Source organism: Lycium barbarum, chromosome 8 (assembly GCF_019175385.1).
Source record: "Lycium barbarum isolate Lr01 chromosome 8, ASM1917538v2, whole genome shotgun sequence".
NCBI lineage: Eukaryota > Viridiplantae > Streptophyta > Magnoliopsida > Solanales > Solanaceae > Lycium > Lycium barbarum.
Genome location: NC_083344.1, coordinates 72766885 through 72786667, shown reverse-complemented (window position 1 = coordinate 72786667; position 19783 = coordinate 72766885).

The following is a 19783-nucleotide window of genomic DNA, read 5'->3' as shown; positions in this document are numbered from 1 at the left end:
AACTTGTCATGACTCATTTTAGATAAGTCGCGTGGGAACCTACCTTTCCCACCATGGTAGGCGAACCCTTATCCCAACAATCATAAACATAAATAAAGCGGAAGAAAATAGAAATAATGTAAATCTCACAATAATAATATAAAGTGCATAAAGTAGTGAAATACAACCCAGTATCGTGGTCTGGTCATACAAGAGCTCTACTAAACTATAAGTCTGAATAATACATAAAAGTCTCAATTCATGTCCCGGAATAGGAAGTAAGACAAAGCAATAAAGAGGAGTCTTCGGGCAGCGAACGTCATCATGCTTACCCTGAATGGACTCAACAGCAAACTCAAAAATCAACCACGAGGAGATGAAGTAAAACCTAGCAAGTACCCTGCATCCATAAACGAATGCAGCAAGTGTAGGTCAGTACAAATAAAAACTACTAGTAGGTATCATAGGCCGACTAACACTAGCTAATGTATATGAAGACAATAAAGTAAGAATAACACGTAAACAGTAAAGTACAAATCATTACTAGACAAGTATCCACAATACCAATCACAACTATGTTATAGCATCTAAGCCCAATGTTTCAAGCTTTAGAATAATCACCCAAGACCAAACTATGACTACAGTATCTCATCCCCATTTAATCACATACAAGAATCCCAACACAATCCATATCAAATCCAACAACAATCCAAATCCCGCTCAGCACATAAGAGAGACAACAAAATGCAATAGAAATATATACCAAGTCTTGGTATATCAACTCTGAATCCATCAATCATAACCATATCACGCATCTAAACCAAATTGTGCCAAGTCTCAGAGATTTCAATCACAAGTCCATATCATAATCAATAAAGAGAGATGATAAGATGCAATGCAAGATGTATATGATATGCATGCAACGCATATACTCGTACACATGTACCCCGACGACAGAACATCACATCTCGGTAGCACAACCCATGGGGGACCCGCAAAGTTCATGTACCGATCACTCCGTACACAGCCCAGAGATGACTCAACGTGCAATACCAGTCACTCTGCACACAACCCAGTGATGACTCAATATCCAATATGGGTCAGATAGATATGTGTTTCTATATCAGTCACTCCGCATACAGCCCAGAGATGACTCGTATCAACATGTCTCAATGCATCTGTATTTCTTTCTCATTTCTCATCATCAGTACCATATCAAGGCAATATCAATATCATGGAAATGAGTATGAATACAATGCAAGTGTAATATCAATAAACCAAATACCACTCATGGGCACACAAGTAAAATTATCAATAAGGCTACACAATAAGCCACAACAGATTCACAGTTCTCATCTCAATATCAAGAAAGTAAGGTACCACAATATCATAATCATAATATATAACTAACCACCAATAACCAATATCTCAACGTGGCAACGAGCCAACAAGTACATAGAACAGATAGGTCATCAATGCAACGGGGTGGCTAGCCCCCAAATCATACAACAAGGACCAACCTAAGGTAATATTCATCCCAAACTTCATACCCGAAGGTTTAAATGCATTCTCCGACAATATCATCTAAACATATGCTTCGCTAATCGAAGTCTCACCATAAGGTAAACCGTAACCTACCTGGAAGGCCAAAACGCAAACTCTGTCATGACCCAACCGGAGGGCCATGAAGGGCACCCGATGCTAACCCGCCCGGGTACCTCTTATCGTACTCTCATATTCACATCTAGGTGAGCCACATGGCTTACTTATAATTTATATGCATCAATAGTGCTAATCTCATTGGCCAACAACACATCTATATCATCATCAATAACAATGCCTATATCCATATACACAAGCTGACGAGGCTAACAAAATGATATACAAAATATGAGCGACAAGGCTAAGGACATCTAATCATATACAACTGTCTACGATCCTCTAAGAAGAGTAGAGTATGTCACATCATATAGGCGGGACAGGACCCCGCCATGCCCATAGGTATGTACACAAAAGAATAATACCAAAAGCTGTAGCTCCGGATGAAATGGAGCTCCTCTATGCAGTCTCTAAATTAGATACCTATGGATCAAGCCTGTCTCCCTGTCCACCTGCGGGCATGACGCAGCGTCCACAAACAAAAGGACGTCAGTACGAATAATGTACTGAGTTTGTAAAGCATAATCAACATCATAACAAGAGCATAAGACACAGCATAAGAAATAGCATAAGATGGGAGGATCAGGAGATAGTAGCCATCATCGTAATTACTTACTTGTCTTTCATAGGGACCTTCCATTTCTAATACGTGCTTGTGTACATACATATACAAATATCCATATCCGTATCCATATTCATATCCGTATTCATATACATATTCGCATCCATAGCATACCCGACCATGAAGGTTCGGTGGTTTCACATACCCCGCCATGACAAGGCTCGGTGTCGTACATACCTGGCCCTACCAAGGCTCAGTGTTATCCGTACCTAACTGCAGTGGTGCGTGCGCAATAGATATCATACCTGGCCATATAATCTCGGTGTTACGTAATAGTCATATATATATTTTTACACCTCGGAAATTTCCCCGCGAACGTACAATGAAAAGTTGCAGGTTTGCACTTTGACCCAGTTGGTCGTAAAGTGGAATACGGCCTATAAAGTGATTTATGGACCATAAACTGCTATCATCCTCAAACCTTTCAAAAATTTCAACTTTCTGTCAAATGCTTCAAATGGTTAAAAATGACTTGGAATACGGACCGTAAATCGAAATACGGCCTGTAAACTGGATAGTAAATTGCCATGATCTCCCGCATGCCTTTCTGGATTTGATATGCTTAAATACGGTCGCGAAGGACGGACTGTAAACCAGAATACGGCCCGTAAAGTGGGTTTACGACCACTGTACACCTCAGTCACTGTTCATTCCGGAATGGATTTTAAGTCATTAAAAAGAGACCCAATCTCATTCAAACCATTTCATATTCACGATATTTCTCTCTAGAAACTCCTAAAATACTCTCTACTCTTCAATTACAAGAACTCAAGGTAGATTAGTGATCAATTACATGAGACCCACGAAATAAAGTGTGAGAATCACACTAAAATTCATCCTTCTCAAGAAAATCCAAAAGGAGTGAAGTAGGGTTTTGGTGCTAGAGGAGTAAATCCATTCAAAGCTTGTTCAACCATAATCTAAGGTAAGTTTCATGACCATTTCATGTTATTTAAGGTATTGGAAGGTTAAGATACCCGAATTGCAGAAAAGCATAGCAGATGGGTCATAAATGAGTGAATAGTGCCATGAGTGAATGGTAGTTGAATTGAATCATGAATGTTAGTGTGTTGTGAGTACGAATACGTTATAAATGTCATGTAGACCATGAGATAAGTGTGATACATGAGAAAATACGATAGCGAACCCACAACCATAATTCTGGGAAAAATGAAGAGAAATGGTGGATCATGGTCATTGTATATGAATGATGATTGTTGATTGTTGTATTGTAATTGTTGTTGTGGGTGTTGGAAGTTGATATGATATATGGGAAAAGTAGTATAAACAAAGGAAGTGCTGCCCAATTGACTCTAGAAATAGTAGTGCGTTCTTATAGTTGATTAACTAACGCAAATGGGAATTCCCTCTTGAAGCTAGAAACGAGATATCGAAGAAGAACAAGCAAGCGCTAGCCTAGTTAACTGTCAAAGGTATGTGAGGCTAGTCCCTTCTTTCTTATGGCATGAATCCTATAGTGTAACTACTTTCTTATCCGCGAGCCTATGTCTATAATTAGCTACACAAGGTAATGAGTTAAAGTACAAAAAGTCTAATGATGTTATTCATCGCTTACACTCACCTTATACGCTAATTCCTTCAAGGTGAGGCAGAATGTCCATGGTTGTTCCATAATGAAATCGGGGGATCACGACCTTACGTCACCCCGATAGAGTATAGTTGATCTTGAGCCTTATGCATGTACTATGATAAGATAAGCATACCATGACGAGCACATTATGATGATTATGATATAACACCGCGCCTAGTTGGCTGGGCAGTCACCGCTAAGGCGGGCAGCTATATGTATACACCATGGCCAGATGGCATGGGCAGACACCACTAGTGAGCGGCATGAGATGATACCCCGGACGTGGGAGGCCTGGACGCAGGCTAATGTTATTGATTATCACACCGATCTGATATGGACAGGCAGCTTATACATTTTGCATATAGGATATGATGATGAGTATGAGTAAGATAGCATGCATGACTTATTTTCTTTATACTTGACAGTCAAATTCAGATGTTCCATATTGATATCATTCCCATTATCATTGTCTTATTTCATTGTTTATGCCTCTCATACTCAGTACAATGTTCGTACGGACGTCCGTTTTCTTTGGACGTTGTGTTCATGCCCACAGGTAGACAGGGAGGAGAGCTCGATCCAGATCCGTAGTAGCTATCAGCTGAGTGGAAGCTCTCCATTGTCCCGGAGGTGCTTATGATTATTATTTTGAGTATATATATATCTCCATGTATATGTATTTCTTTTTTGGGCACGACAGGGTCATGTCCCGTCCCGATGTTCAGCACTCCAGTAGAGGCTCGTAGATACGCAGTGCGGGTTAGATGGTGTCACGAGATCACTACTGTATACATATCTATATTGTTTTGATAGCCTAAGGGCACATGTACACGAAAGTATTTTATGTTTTCATAGGAAATATGATTTTCCTCCGCTATGAGTATAAAGATGATAAAAAGTGCATCAAATGAGTAAAATGAGCGACAGAGCGAGCGGTGCTCGGTGGTTAGCCCCGGGTACCCGGCGCGGCCCCTAGCTAGGTCGTGACAAAAGTGATATCAGAGCAGTTCGGTCCTAGGAAGTGTCTACGAGTCGTGTCTAGTAGAGTCTTGTTTATGGTGTGTTGCGCGCCACATCAATAAACAAGAGGCTACAGGACATTTAGGAAAAATGACTGTTTTTCTTCTATGAGATTGTGCGATAGAGTCGTGTATAAGATTTTATCCTCCCTAATAGTGTGTTATGATTTCAGAATGCCGCCAAAGGGGAAGGCTACAGTCGCCCAGAAGGGCAGGACTACGATAAAGAGGCGGGTAGAAAGAGATCCTCCGATGAATATCGAAGAAGGCGAATCACATAATGAGGACTTATCTAATACCTCTTCTAACCCGCCTAATGTGGAAGGGCAAGGAGGAGCTCCAGCTCCAATTCCTCCACCGGTTGCTTCGGGTCAACAAATGACCGAGGCCATCCAGTTATTGACAAAATTGGTTGCCACACAGGCACAACGACAAAGTGGGGGTTCCAGTGACCGGGCAACAAGTACCAAAGCCCATGATTGTATGAGCCTCAATCCTCCGGAGTTTTTCGGGTCAAAGCCGGATGAAGACCCGCAAGGTTTCATAGATGAGGTGTTGAGGACATTGAAGATTGTCCATGCCTCCGAAACTGAATCCGTGGAGTTGGCATCTTATAGACTCTGGGGTGTGGCTGTTTTATGGGATAACAATTGGGTATTATCAAGAGGAGAGAACGCGCCCCCTCCGGTTTGGCAAGAATTCGTGGATGCATTTATTCATCACTATGTTCCACCCGAGGTCCGCCGAGCTAGGGCGGACAGGTTTCTAAATCTGAGGCAAGGAAATATGAGTGCCCGGGAGTATAGCATGCAATTTAATTCTTTGGCTAGATATGCTCCGGCTATCGTGGCCGACATGGGAGATCGGGTACATAGATTTGTGAGTAGCCTAGGGCCACATTTGTTCAGAGATTGCTTGACGGCGTCCTTGCAAGACGAGATGGATATTTCCCGAATACAGGCCCATGCTCAGAATTTGGAAGGGCGACAACAACAACAAAGAGGCGACCGTGATGTCGATAGAAGACAAGGCAAGAGGGCCAGATCCATGGGAGCTACCAGTGAACATAGAGGGGGATCAAGACAGACATATTCTGGGTACTCAGGCCAGTCAGGGACAAGTGCACCTCCTCGATTCACAGGTAGGATATTTGATCGCTCTTTCCGTTCAGGACAGGGCCAGAGTTTAAGGGCTTCAGATTCCCAGCTCAGGGAAGATTATAGTCAGAGGAGATCCCTAGTGCCGCGATGCAACCAATGCGGCAGATTACATTCCGGACAGTGTCGTCAGGGTTCGGATGCCTGTTATACTTGTGGTCAGGTGGGGCATATGATGAGGGATTTCCCATCGACAAGTGGCAGAGTTGGAGTTCAGCCTACAGGTTCAGCAGCTGGCTCTTCATCGGTGCGCCTGGTAGGGCAGACTCCCCAGATGACAGCAGGCAGAGGCCGAGGGGCAGCATCTACTTCAGGTGCCACTCAGCCTCGCGTATATGCTTTAGCCGGACCACAGGATCTCGAGTCCTCTCCGGATGTAGTTACAAGTATATTGTCTATATTCTCCCGTGATGTGTATGCATTGATAGATCCGGGTTCTACATTCTCTTATATTACTCCATATGTTGCTGGTTGTATTGGGGTGAAACCCGAGTCAATCAGACCTTTTGAGGTGTCTACTCCGGTTGGTGATCCCGTGATAGCAAGGCAAGTGTATAAAAATTATGTAGTTGTGATGTGTGATCGCCAGAAAAAAGCTGATTTGATTTAGCTGGAAATGGTAGACTTCGATGTAATTATGGGTATGGATTGGTTGGCATCATGCTATGCCAATGTCGATTGCCGAACGAAAGTAGTTCGATTCCAACTTCCGGGAGAGCCCGTGCTTGAATGGAAGGGTAATGCAGCATCGCCGAAAGGTAGGTTTATTTCCTACCTTAAGGCAAGGAAGATGATAGCCAAGGGCTATATTTATCACTTAGTTCGGGTTCATGACACCGAAGCAAAGCCACCAACTTTTCAATCAGTTCCAGCAGTGAATGAATTCCCAGATGTGTTTCCAGACGAACTTCCAAGAATTCCTCCAGAAAGGGAGATTGACTTCGCCATTGATGTGTTGTCGGACACCAAGCCTATTTCTATTCCTCCTTATCAAATGGCCCCGGCAGAATTAAAAGAGTTAAAGGCGCAGCTAAAAGATTTGCTCGAAAAGGGATTTATTAGACCCAGCTCATCACCGTGGGGAGATCCAGTTTTGTTTGTAAGAAAGAAAGATGGATCTCTACGGATGTGCATCGATTACAAGCAATTGAACAAAGTAACGAGAAAGAACAAATATCCTCTTCCAAGGATTGACGACTTATTCGACCAATTGCAAAGTTCCAAGTGGTTTTCTAAAATAGACTTGAGGTCGGGTTATCATCAAGTGAGGGTTAGAGAAGCAGATATTCCCAAAACAGCCTTCAGAACGAGATATGGCCACTATGAATTCCGAGTGATGTCGTTTGGGCTAACTAACGCTCCGGCCGTGTTCATGAATCTGATGAATAATGTATTCAGGCCGCTCTAGGATTTGTTTGTCATAGTATTTATTGATGACATTCTAGTATATTATCGCACAGAATCAGAACATGCAGATCATTTGAGAATTGTACTTGGCGTTCTTCGAGCCCGAGAATTGTATGCAAAATTTTCAAAGTGCGAGTTTTGCATTCTGTAACATTTTTGGGCCATGTTATTTCCAATGATGGAATTCGAGTCGACACTCAGAAAGTTGAAGCGGTGAATACTTGGCCAAGGCCTACAACGCCCACAGAAGTCCGTAGTTTTCTGGGTTTGGTAGGTTATTATCGAAGGTTCGTAGAGGGCTTTTCGTCTATTTCAGCCCCATTGACAAAGCTAACCTAGAAGTCAGTAAAGTTTCAATGGGATGATGCTTATGAGTGCAGTTTCCAAGAGTTGAAAAACAAGTTGACCTCAGCCCCGGTTCTAACACTTCCAGACCAGATGGCTATGTTGTGTATTGTCTTATTTCATTGTTTATGCCTCTCATACTCAGTACAATGTTCGTACTGACGTCCGTTTTCTTTGGACACTGTGTTCATGCCCACAGGTAGACAGGGAGGAGAGCTCGATCCAGATCTGTAGTAGCTGTCAGCTGAGTGGAATCCCTCCATTGTCCCGGAGGTGCTTATGATTATTATTTTGAGTATATATATATATATATATATATATATATATATATATATATATATATATCGCCATGTATATGTATTTTTTTTTTTGGGCATGATGGGGTCTTGTCCCATCCCGATGTTCAGCACTCCTGTAGAGGCTCGTAGATACGCAGTGCGGGTTAGATGGTCTCACGAGATCACTACTGTATACATATCTATATTGTTTTGATAGCCTAAGGGCACATGTACACGAAAGTATTTATGTTTTCATACGAAATAAGATTTTCCTCCGCTATGAGTATAAAGATGATAAAAAGAGCATCAAATGAGTAAAATGAGCGACAGAGCGAGCGGTGCTCGGTGGTTAGCCCCGGGTACCCGTCGCGGCTCCTAGCTGGGTCGTGACATATACTTAGACACGTATACATAAAAATCCATAAGTATCATCAACATCATTGCCTTCATCATTTTCGTTACATCTATCCTTATAGGATCAACTATCATATAAAGTAAGTACTAGTATCTTGAAAGTACCGAGAATCATAAGCTTTGGTGCTCTTGGAGGTAGAGTCATTTATAAATCATTATGGAACTCATGAAAGGATATATATATATATATATATATATACATTATAGCAAGGGAACCATGCCTTAAAGAAAGAAGGGTTAGCCTTACATACCTCTTCGACTTCTTAACTATTTAGCGTTCACCGTTGAAGCTTGAATAATCTACATTTAGAAGGATTCATACCATGGTTAAGCCTTAATGAAAATTGGGAAGCATTTCCCCTATTTCGTCAACTTCCATTATATCACAAAACAACTCCCAACAACCATAATAATATCCACAATATCATAATCAAGTATTCACATTCGACTTAGCCTTCAAAATTCATCCTTATGCTTAACATATGCTAGCAACTTCATACCCATTTTAGCACATTTTCATAATAATGGTGTAGCAAGATTATATCCATATGATACTAAGAATCATAACTCAAGTTAGCTTACTACTCAAAAACATCATAAAACCTACATTTAGAACTCATCTTTTACTTTCTCCTTCTACCCAAGTTGTTCAACAACCAAACATTCTTGATAATATGTAATAAGTATGAAAACTAACCTTTTATCTCATAAGAATGAGATTTGGATCAAGCTATCAACTTATATGAAAACCCTAGCTTCAATATCCAAAGAATTCTTAGAGTTTATTAAGTCTAGCAAGACCTCTAGCACATGGGTATCTTGATCCTTGCCTCTTGATATTTAATCTCCCTTGGATTTTGGCTTGGATTAGTTTATGGAGTGGAAGAGAGGGTTTTTAGAGAGCTTTTGGATCTGATTTGGTAAAATGAAATGTCCAAATGAAGTGGAAAGAATTATATAAAGCGGAACTTAAAATCCCGTCGGGCAATTCTGCGCCCCTTTTGACGGGCCGTAAAAATTCCTACGGACCGTCAAAGTGGTTCGTAGAACTGCCCAGTCAAATATGATTCACTGTGACCATATGACGTTGGGCTTGTGCAATTTGACGGACCACAGAATTTTCTGTGGGCCGTCAAAATTCCTGCGGGCCGTCAAATGGTCTGCAGAAATTTTCTGCTCAAACAGTCTGTCGTAAAACATGTATAACTTTTTACTCAGATGTCACATTGACGAACGGTATATTGCATTGAAAACTAGACTCTATGAGCTTCAATCTCGACAAAACAAACACACCAAAACTCCTCATATTCTAGGAGATATTCCTCCCCCAATCTAGACCAAAATCCTGTCCCAAAAGTTTGCCAAGTTTTACCAAAGTTCCCCCAAACTCCATTCCTTTATTTGTTTGTTCTTAAATCCTTCCATAGCTCATTTCATAGGCTTAAACCCCCATAACCATAATATGGGAACATGTAATCTCATATATCCTAAGGTAACTCCCGTTTCCACGATTAGGACAACTACGCCTAACGAATCTCAACGGACGAAACTACGAGGTGTAACATTCTCCCCCTCTTAGAAACATTCGTCCTCGAATGATAGACTCTTAGGGATTCTACAAAAATTTTGCCAGAGTTTTCCCTATAATATGGCACTACCATCCTGCACAGCAACCCAAAATACATCGCCTCACAGGGCTATAACAACACGACAATAACCATGGCCACACACGACCAAGAAAACATCAAGAAAAACATTATATACCTGAGGTTAATGGTGTCTCTACCTGAATCTCTTCTGAAGGTGAAAATAAATGCGGGTACCCTGACTTCATGTCCTCTTCGGCTTCCCAAGTCATTTCCTCTCTATTATTATTCTTCCATAAAACTTTAACTGAAACTACATCTTTGGTTCTGAGTCTCCGTACTTGCCTATCTAGAATGGCAATGGGAACTTTTTCGTAGGATAGTTGCTCAGTGACTTGCACATCATCTACCAGTACAACTCTAGAAGGATCTCCAATGCACTTACGAAGCATTGATACATGGAAAACTGGATGGACTGACTCGAAATCCGCAGGTAATTCATAAGCCACTTGTCCTACCTTGCGTACAATCTCATAAGGTCCAATGTACCGGGGACTAAGCTTGCCCTTTTTGCCAAATCTCATGATGCCCTTCATTGGCGACACCTTCAAGAATACCCAATCTTTCACTTGGAACTCTAAGTCTCTTCGATGATTATCTGCATAGGATTTCTGACGACTCTGAGCTGTTAATAATCGATCCGGTATAAGCTTGACTTTTTCTATAGCTTACTGGACCAAGTCTGGCCCTATCAATTTGGTCGCTCCTACTTCGAACCACCTCATTGAAGATCTACACTTTCACCTATATAAAGCCTCAAGAGTCTAAATGGTACGTTCAGCCTGCCCATCCGTCTGTGGGTGAAATGTCGTGCTAAGGCTCACCCGAGTCCCCAAACCTTCTTGGAAAGACTTCCAAAAATTGGTTGTAAACGGAGTCCCTCTATCGGATATAATAGAAACTGGAACACCGTGAAGTCGCACTATCTTTTTAACATAAAGCTTTGCATAATCTTCTGCTACATATGTAGTTTTGACTGGTAAGAAATGAGCTGACTTCGTGAGTCTATCCATAATCACCCATATAGAATCATACTTACGTCGAGAACGGGGTAAGCTTGTAATGAAGTCCATGTTAATTACTTCCCATTTCTAAGTTCGAATATCTATAGCTTACAACAATCCACCTGGCTTTTGGTGCTCAATTTTCACTTACTGACAGATAGGACATTGAGCTACGAATTTCGCTATATCTTTCTTCATCCCACTCCACCAATATATAGATTTAAGATCATGATACATCTTCTTTGCTCCTGGGTGAACATGTTACATCCGGTACCTTTGTATATTCGAAAAATTCGAGATAACTTGACTTGTAATGAATAAGGTCATGTTTGGACCTTACTTGGTATGAATGTGTCGGTCGTGAATACAATGGTGTGGGATTACGAAAGAAGGCCAAGGGCAAAATTGGAATTTTGGAAACTTGCTCCATGAATTACAAAAATCTAGCCTATTGGACTCAAAAAAAATAAGAGAAAATGAGGCCCAATTGGGAGAGGCCCAACCGGCCAAGCATTGACCCAAGTCCATGGAATTATTTTTTCCATGTGACAATTATCTATTAAGTCATCTATATCTTGTAGAAGCTTCAAGAGAAAGCAAGAAAAAAAAAGTAAAGCAAGAACAAAAAGAAGAGGAGGTTTCGGGTGAGGGAGAGAAAGACAGGAAAGAAAAAGAAACAAATTCTAGCCCTTCAATCTTGAACCCAAAAATTGTAATTTTGGTGTAATACTACTAAGTGCAAGGTCCTCTACAAGGTGGTATAAGTATCTTGGCAAGAAAGTGATTGTTGTAGCAAGTGAAGAACTTGAAGGAAAGGTAAGAATTTTATGCTTTTGTTATGTTATGGGAGATGTATGTATGATGTAGTGTGTGTAAATGAATGAAAAGCATAAAAAGTTTGTGTGTTGGGGTTGTATGCATGTTGGCCGTATATATGATTGCATTCCATGTTAATGGTGACTTGAATTTATGTTGAAATCTAGTTGTTGTTAATGTGGGAATTGTATTAGAAATGAAAGTTGAATGAATTAATGGAAGTTGGAGAATATAGTATGTGGCCGTGTGGTGTGTGTTGATGTTGGAAGGTGAACTAAATTTTGTTAGCATGTTAATTGTGTTAATTGTGAAGTGGATGAAAGAATAATCGTTTTTGTTGTTATGGAAGAGTGGTTATTAAGTTGTTGAAGGAAATTATTTAACTTTATTATGGTTTATGTAAATGTGGAAATGAAAGTAGTAAGAGGCAAATTATGATTGTCATTGATGAAGTTGGAAGGTATGAACGTGTCATGAACATGTTTGCAAAAAAAAATTGGAAGTTGTAGGTGAATTATGGTTTTGGTAGGAAACTTGTATATCGTGTATACCTTATGTATATTTGGTGAAAACGATATGATATGCCTCCGAATCATGTTGTAGTGGTCTTGATAAGTGATGAATATGAAAATAATAAGATTGGTTTGGAAGTGTAAGGTCGGAATGAAAGATATTGTGTTATGTCGGAAAGATGGCTAGTTATGCCATATTATGTGTTTTAATGCTTGTTGTTGTCATTGATGTTGTTTCTGGGTTGCTGTGTTGATAAACTAAGCCGAGCTAAGTCTCGGGGATGATATATATATAGGGGAAATGCTGCCGAAATTTCGGTAGGCAAGGATGTAATAAGTTTGGATTATTGAGAAGCTTAAATTTGACAATTGGTAAACTTGACCATTTCTAGATTCTGGACGAAATTGGAATCGAAGCCAAGCGAGCGTAAGGCGCAATCGAGGTATGTAAAGCCTTCCCCTTTATTCTTAGGCATGTTCTGAACATGATAGGCTCGACCGCGAGCCTTAAATACGACTCCGTTCCTCGGAATTCGAGATGGAAATCCGCTCCAATTCCTTCAGTAAGATTGAAACCATTTCCTTATAAAATGTCTTTAAAGTGAACTTTTGTATGAAACTTTCCTTAAACGGAGTCGGAATACTTCTAAATGATTATGGATGACCTCATAAGGTCTTTTATCAGTCATTTACGTATGTCGCCTCGAGTTGGTCCGAGGTGGGCCCACGGAGCCCCGATACCTCTTGTATGGCCTAAATTGCCTTCTTTCTGTCCGTTTTTCACAGGCAACATCTGAAGTATCATTTTGACCATGATATGACTGTTTTTATATAAATCTTGCAAAATGGTTTTGACATCTGAAAATATGATTCTGGTGATAATCTGTCGTGCCTTCCCAAGTAGGATATAGGCGCGTATTATGAATACCATCCGAATACTCTGATTTGACTCGCCGCTTGGCATACTTCAGTTTGATTGAGTCTGTATGTGTGTGGTTTCTCATTAATCTGTTCGTGGATGTCTCAATGCTTCCTTCACTGCGTCCCGAGCCAGGTTCTGTTATCGTGCATCTTCCTCTGCATTGTTCACCGCGTCCCTCGGTGTGCGGGCCGGGATCTATTTATATCAGTATGATATTATGATCTGTGTATGGGGATGGCAGCCAGGATGGCACATTATCTGATTCTGTCTGTCCACCGCGTCCCGTACTAAGAGGGCCGGGTTCTGTTTACCGCGCCCCCGTGACAGGGCCGGGATCTGTATGTATATATGTATGTGCTATCAGCATTTATATAAGCACATGACTCTGTATGATTCTGTATAATTCTGTATGACTCTGCATGCATAATTCTGTCTGGCACACGTCTGTCTGTCCGTATGTATTATGATTCTGTCTGTCAGTCTTGACCATGATTCTGTCTGTCCGTCTGGATTATGACTCTGTCCGGTATACTTCCGTCTGTTTGTTCGGCTTATGATTCTGTCTATTATATTTCTGTGTTTCTGGTCCAGATTATGATTATGTTTGATACATTTCCGCTTTACATACTCGGTACATTTTTCGTACTGACCCCCGGTTCTTCGGGGGATGCGTTACATGCCCGCAAGTATAGACGTACCTGGAGATACACCGCCAGTCTAGGACTCAGATTCTGCTATTTTAAAGAGATCCTTTGATCCGGAGCGAATACTTTTGGTATATATCTTCTGACATCTGTATATTTTGTATGTATGACAATTCTGGGTACGGCGTGGCCCTGTCCCATCATCTGATTCTGTATGTCTGTTAGAGGCCTGTAGATATGTAGGTGGGTTACGGGTTACATCTGTTCAGGTAGGTGCGTACGATTTTGTGACTCCGTCTGCTTTGTTAGCCTCATCGGCTTATGCAAAAGTTTCAGTATGCATATGTATATATTTTCGCGCGCGCCGTATCTGTATTGACTTGAATCTGTAAACACCTATTTGAAATATTCTGTCTGGTACGCCGATTCTGTCAGGTAGGTATGTATGGGTATCCAGTTAGGATACCAGTCGCGGCCCACGGGGTTGGGTCGTGACAGAACAGAATAACAGGAACAATGGGCTTCTCTCAATATTTGGTAGCGTAATCCCGCAACATCAGCAACACATAACCTGCCTTGGCATCAGAGAACTCCATCTCCCGAAATATCAAATGATGATTTCTCCTTCTGAGGGAGTGTATTTCTGTAATGAATTAGCATAGGATCTTCATATTGGCACTCTTTTACTTCCACTACTAGTGACGAGACCGATGCATTTTGAATGATAGCTCCCATACTACCTGAGTCCGCTACTCGAACTCCTAGGCTAGCTAACTGCTGGAGCTCACGAGCTATGTCTCGTTTCTCTGGCTGAACATCACATAAACTTCCCATAGATCTACGGCTAAGAGCATTAGCCACTACATTTGTTTTCCCGGGATGATACAGGATATCAACATCATAGTCTTTCAACAATTCCAACCATCGCCGTTGCCGTAAATTCAGTTCTTTCTGGTTGAAGATATATTGAAGGCTCTTATGATCTGTATAAATATCAACATGGACGCCATACAAATAATGTCTCCACATCTTCAATGCATGAATTACTGCAGCCAATTCAAGATCATGGGTCGGATAATTTTTCTCATGTTTCCGCAACTGTCTTGAAGCATACGCAATCACTTTACCATGTTGCATCAACACACAGCCTAACCCAACGCATGAAGCATCACAATAGATAACATAACCTTCCGATCCCTCTGGAAGTGTCAGGACTGGGGTAGAAGTTAATCTATCTTTTAGCTCTGGAAAACTACATTCACAAGCATCTGTCCATTGAAACTTAGCTAATTTCTGGGTTAGCTTCGTGAGTGGTGCAGAAATAGAAGAAAAGCCTTCTACAAATCTCTTGTAATAACGTGCTAAGCCCAGAAAACTACGGACCTCCATAGGTGTTGTGGGCCTTGGCCAAGTCTTCACCGCCTCAATCTTTTGGGTATCTACCCGAATGTCATTGGTTGAAATAATATGCCCCAAAAAGGTCACTGGGTTCAACCAAAATTCGCACTTAGAAAATTTGGCAAATAACTCTCGAGTTTGAAGAACTCCAAGAACGATACGTAAATGATCCGCATGTTCTGCCTCAGACCTAGAATATACCAGGATATCGTCAATGAACACAATCACAAATAAATCTAAGAAGGGCCTGAACACATTATTCATCAAATCCATAAATACTGACAGTGCATTAGTTATCCCGAATGACATTACCCGGAACTCAAAATTGTTGTATTTGGTTCTGAAAGCTGTCTTAGGAATATCTTTCTCCCGAACTCGCACTTGATGATACCCGGATCTCAAATCTATCTTTGAGAACCATTTGGCGCCTTTTAATTGGTCAAACAAATCATCAATCCTTGGGAGAGGATATTTGTTCATGATCGTCACCTTATTCAGTTACCGATAGTCAATACACATTCGCAAGGAGCCATCATTCTTTCGCACAAACAACACGGTTGCTGTCACGACCCGCCTAGGGGCCGTGACGAGTACCCGATACTTGTACCGAGCACCCCTTACTTTATCATTTTACCCTTACCTCTTAGCAGGCCGTAGGAACTGTGCTATACATTTTTTTTCATTGCTGAGCTTTAACCTTAGCCGCGTCATCATAAACATAGACTAGTAAGCGTTGCTATCACATTATACAGAGACGCGAACAATTCAAAATACAAGACATCTAGCTGTACATATCTGTCTACGAGCCTCTAGACATAATAAACATATACATAGGAAGGGCAGAGTACTACCGTGCCCGAATATATATACACAAAATAGTACCAAGTAAGTGAGGCTCCGGAATAACTGGAGCGCTGTCAATACTGCTGGTAGAGCTCCTAAGGACCAAATCCGCCTGTCTGCTGACCTGCGCGGCATGAAACGCAGCGTCCACAAGAAGGGACGTCAGTACGAATAGTGTACCGAGTATGTAAGACATGAATATTAATATACGGAAAATGTAAAACAGGGATAATGACATAAAAAGAGTTATAACACATTTCCTGAGGTAGAAACATAACCTGTACATATAAGTGCCCTTGGGCAGATGCCATGCATGCTCAGCTTTCCTTTGAAAATATTTTCTTGTTCATATATATATATATAAAAGTAGAACATGTCATATTGCCGAGGCGTCGGCAGCCGATCCATTTAACCATAAATATACACATCCCGCGTCCGGGCATCCCGCGTCCGGGACGATATCATGTCATGTAATGCCAACTGATCAGATGGATATGCGTATATAACGCTCTGCCCTTATCTCAATCTTCCCCGTATACATATGCATATCTCATGTACATATATCAGCGTCTATAGCGCTCTGGCTCTTTCATCATATGCATATACGTGTGTCATGTACATACATCAACGTCTATAGCGCTCTGGTTCTTTTATCATATACATATAATTATAACACGTATACATGTTTTATATACATATACATATTTTATATACATATACATGTCTTATATACATTTACATGTCTTATATACGTATGTCATATAAGCACGCAAGAGAGCCCAAAGAAAAATCGTGTAGCCATCGGAGTGACGTAAGGTCGGTGACCTCCGATTACATTATGGAACAATCGTGGTCGCTTTGTCTTGCCTTGAAGGAACAAGTATTTTAAGGCGAGACTACAAACGGAGAATAGCATTAGAGGTAAACATGGAATGAAATCACGGGCATCATAGACGTCAACTCATAGGCTTTGGAATCCTTAGAAAATAGTGTTATAGCTAGGAGGTGGAAATAAGGTTCAAGAACTAGTTTATTACTTTCATACTCACGTTGAATCCTTAACTTAGAAATCTTAGCCGTAGGATCGTTCCGGTCGTACTTATCATAGGCATATTCTCTTGTCTAACATCGTCGTTATCATTATCATCATAAAAGTATTCTCGTTAGAGAAGTTATAGTACTTATCATTTAGTAACGGAATCGGGATCAAAGGACCTCTTTGGATTCAACCTCAAGTAAGTCAAACAGAACTATAAGGAAAATCCGAGAGCAACGGGCCCACCTCGACCCGAATGAGGTAGCGTATACGATTTGCATATGTTACATGTCATGGCGTTACTTGTGAGGGTTTTAGGGTAGTCGGGTCCCATCTATGCAAGTTCTAGGGGTTTAGGAGGTCTTTTCAACATTTCGCACACTTTAGGTGCGGATTCCGGGGAATAGAGTTGTCCCCGAGGCTCGTACCCAACTTATTACGTCTAAGACATGCCATAGAAAGAAGGGACAAGCCTTACATACCTCTTTCCGCTCCTTTTGCTATTCCGAATTCACGTTGTAAATCCGCCAAAATCTTCAATTTGGTCACATTTACCAAAACTTTTATTAGGGTACTTAGAATTGAAATCTTAAGGTAACACTTGGCTACCGAAATTTCGGCAGCATTTCCTCTGTAAATATACCATCCTCAACATTCAACTTAGTCAAATTTTAATCAATCACAATCCGGGAATTCAAACCCGGCCAAACTATCAACATAACTCAACAACAACACTAGAAATTTCCATATTCCACTCAAAGTACATTCCAACACTTCAAGTAGCATTCTACTTCCTTCAAGACTTTCCAATTCCAATAAAACAACAACAATCTTATAATATATATTCCAACAACATCATACCAATATCATTACATACCATCCATACAAGAACATTATTTTCAATTTACACAACTTCCAACTACTAACACTTCACCAAGATTATCAAATCTTTATTTGTAATATAAAATCCACAACACAACAACTAAAATGCTAAATAAAACTTGCTCATTATTCCTTCACAATTCAACATATATGCATGGCCACACACACACCATGCACACACGGCTTCAAACATTATGCATGCACAACTACAACTTCTCCAAAATTCATTCAACTTCCATTATCACATAACATTCATTGCAACAACCAAGCACTAAATGAAATAATTACAACATGATTCCTACACATACATAGGCATAAATGCACGGCCAACAACACCCTCACACGACTCAACACCAACATGCAAGGTTTCATGAATTTCATTCACTTTTGCATACTACAACATGCATAACATCCATAACATACAAAGAAAATGAATTCTCACCTTCTCCTTTGATCCTCCAACTTGTTTGAAACTCCAACTTGTGAATTTGTGTTTTTCTTGTTCCAACAACAACTCCACTTTGTTAAGGACCCTCTACTTGGTAGGAAATGATTTTTGAAGGAACTTTTGTAAATTTTCTTGTTGGTTTTTGCTCTTGGCCGAAATGGCCCTTAGGTTTTTCTCCTCTCTCTCTTGTTCTTGTTTTCTTGAGGTTTCTAGAGAATTATGGCCAAAAAGATGACTTAGTCATCTTTTTAACTTGGCAAATTAAATCCCCACATGGGCCTAGCCCATACCATGGCCGTTTGGGCCTCTTTTTTTAAAAAATTTCAAGCCTACTTGTATTTTGGGCTAGTTCTTGTAATTTATGAAAACAATTTTTTTCCAACTTCCAAATTTGCCCTTCGTCTTCTTCCATATTTTCACGAGTTGTATTGCGAATTTCCCTTTATGCCCTTGACCTTCCTCATTATTTCCACTTTTAATTTTTTCATAAGCAACTCATATGTCAAACAAAATAAAATATGTCCTTGCTAGTTGTCTTCCCGCGATTGCCTTGAATTATCCGATTACACAAAAATATGGGATATAACATCCTCCCCCCCTTTAGAACATTCGTCCTCGAATGTTAATCTGGCCTCATAGTGTATCATAATACTTCGGGGAGGTCTCCTTCGTAGATACCTCGCATGTCGCTTAGCATATCATTTCATTTCATTCATTTTTTTTTGGAGCTTAGGTCGCCTTCATGTCGTAGGTCATTTAAGTTAGTTAGGAATACTGGCCCTGCGTTAATAAGTCCCCTTTACTAGACCTTGAATCGTCATAGTCCATCTTGGGTCTATCACGCTCTCCCCCCCCCCCTTTATTAAGGGGTCGACGCACGCCTCTGCCCTTTAAATAATCGTCGCCTCTTGCGATATTTACAGTAGTAATTCCTTCTCCGTATAGTCTGCCGCGTCTATCCCCTCACTAGACATGTTCCCGTATATCGCCGTATTAGGGCTTGCTAACCCTACCTAGTGTGGATTCCATGTCGGTCTTAACCTGTGATATATGTACTTATGTCCTTCCCTACACCTCTTGGATCCCATCCGACTAGTATTTGCTATATATCGCAACTTCATTTCTGGGACTTAACATTCACAATTTATGCAGTACATGTTT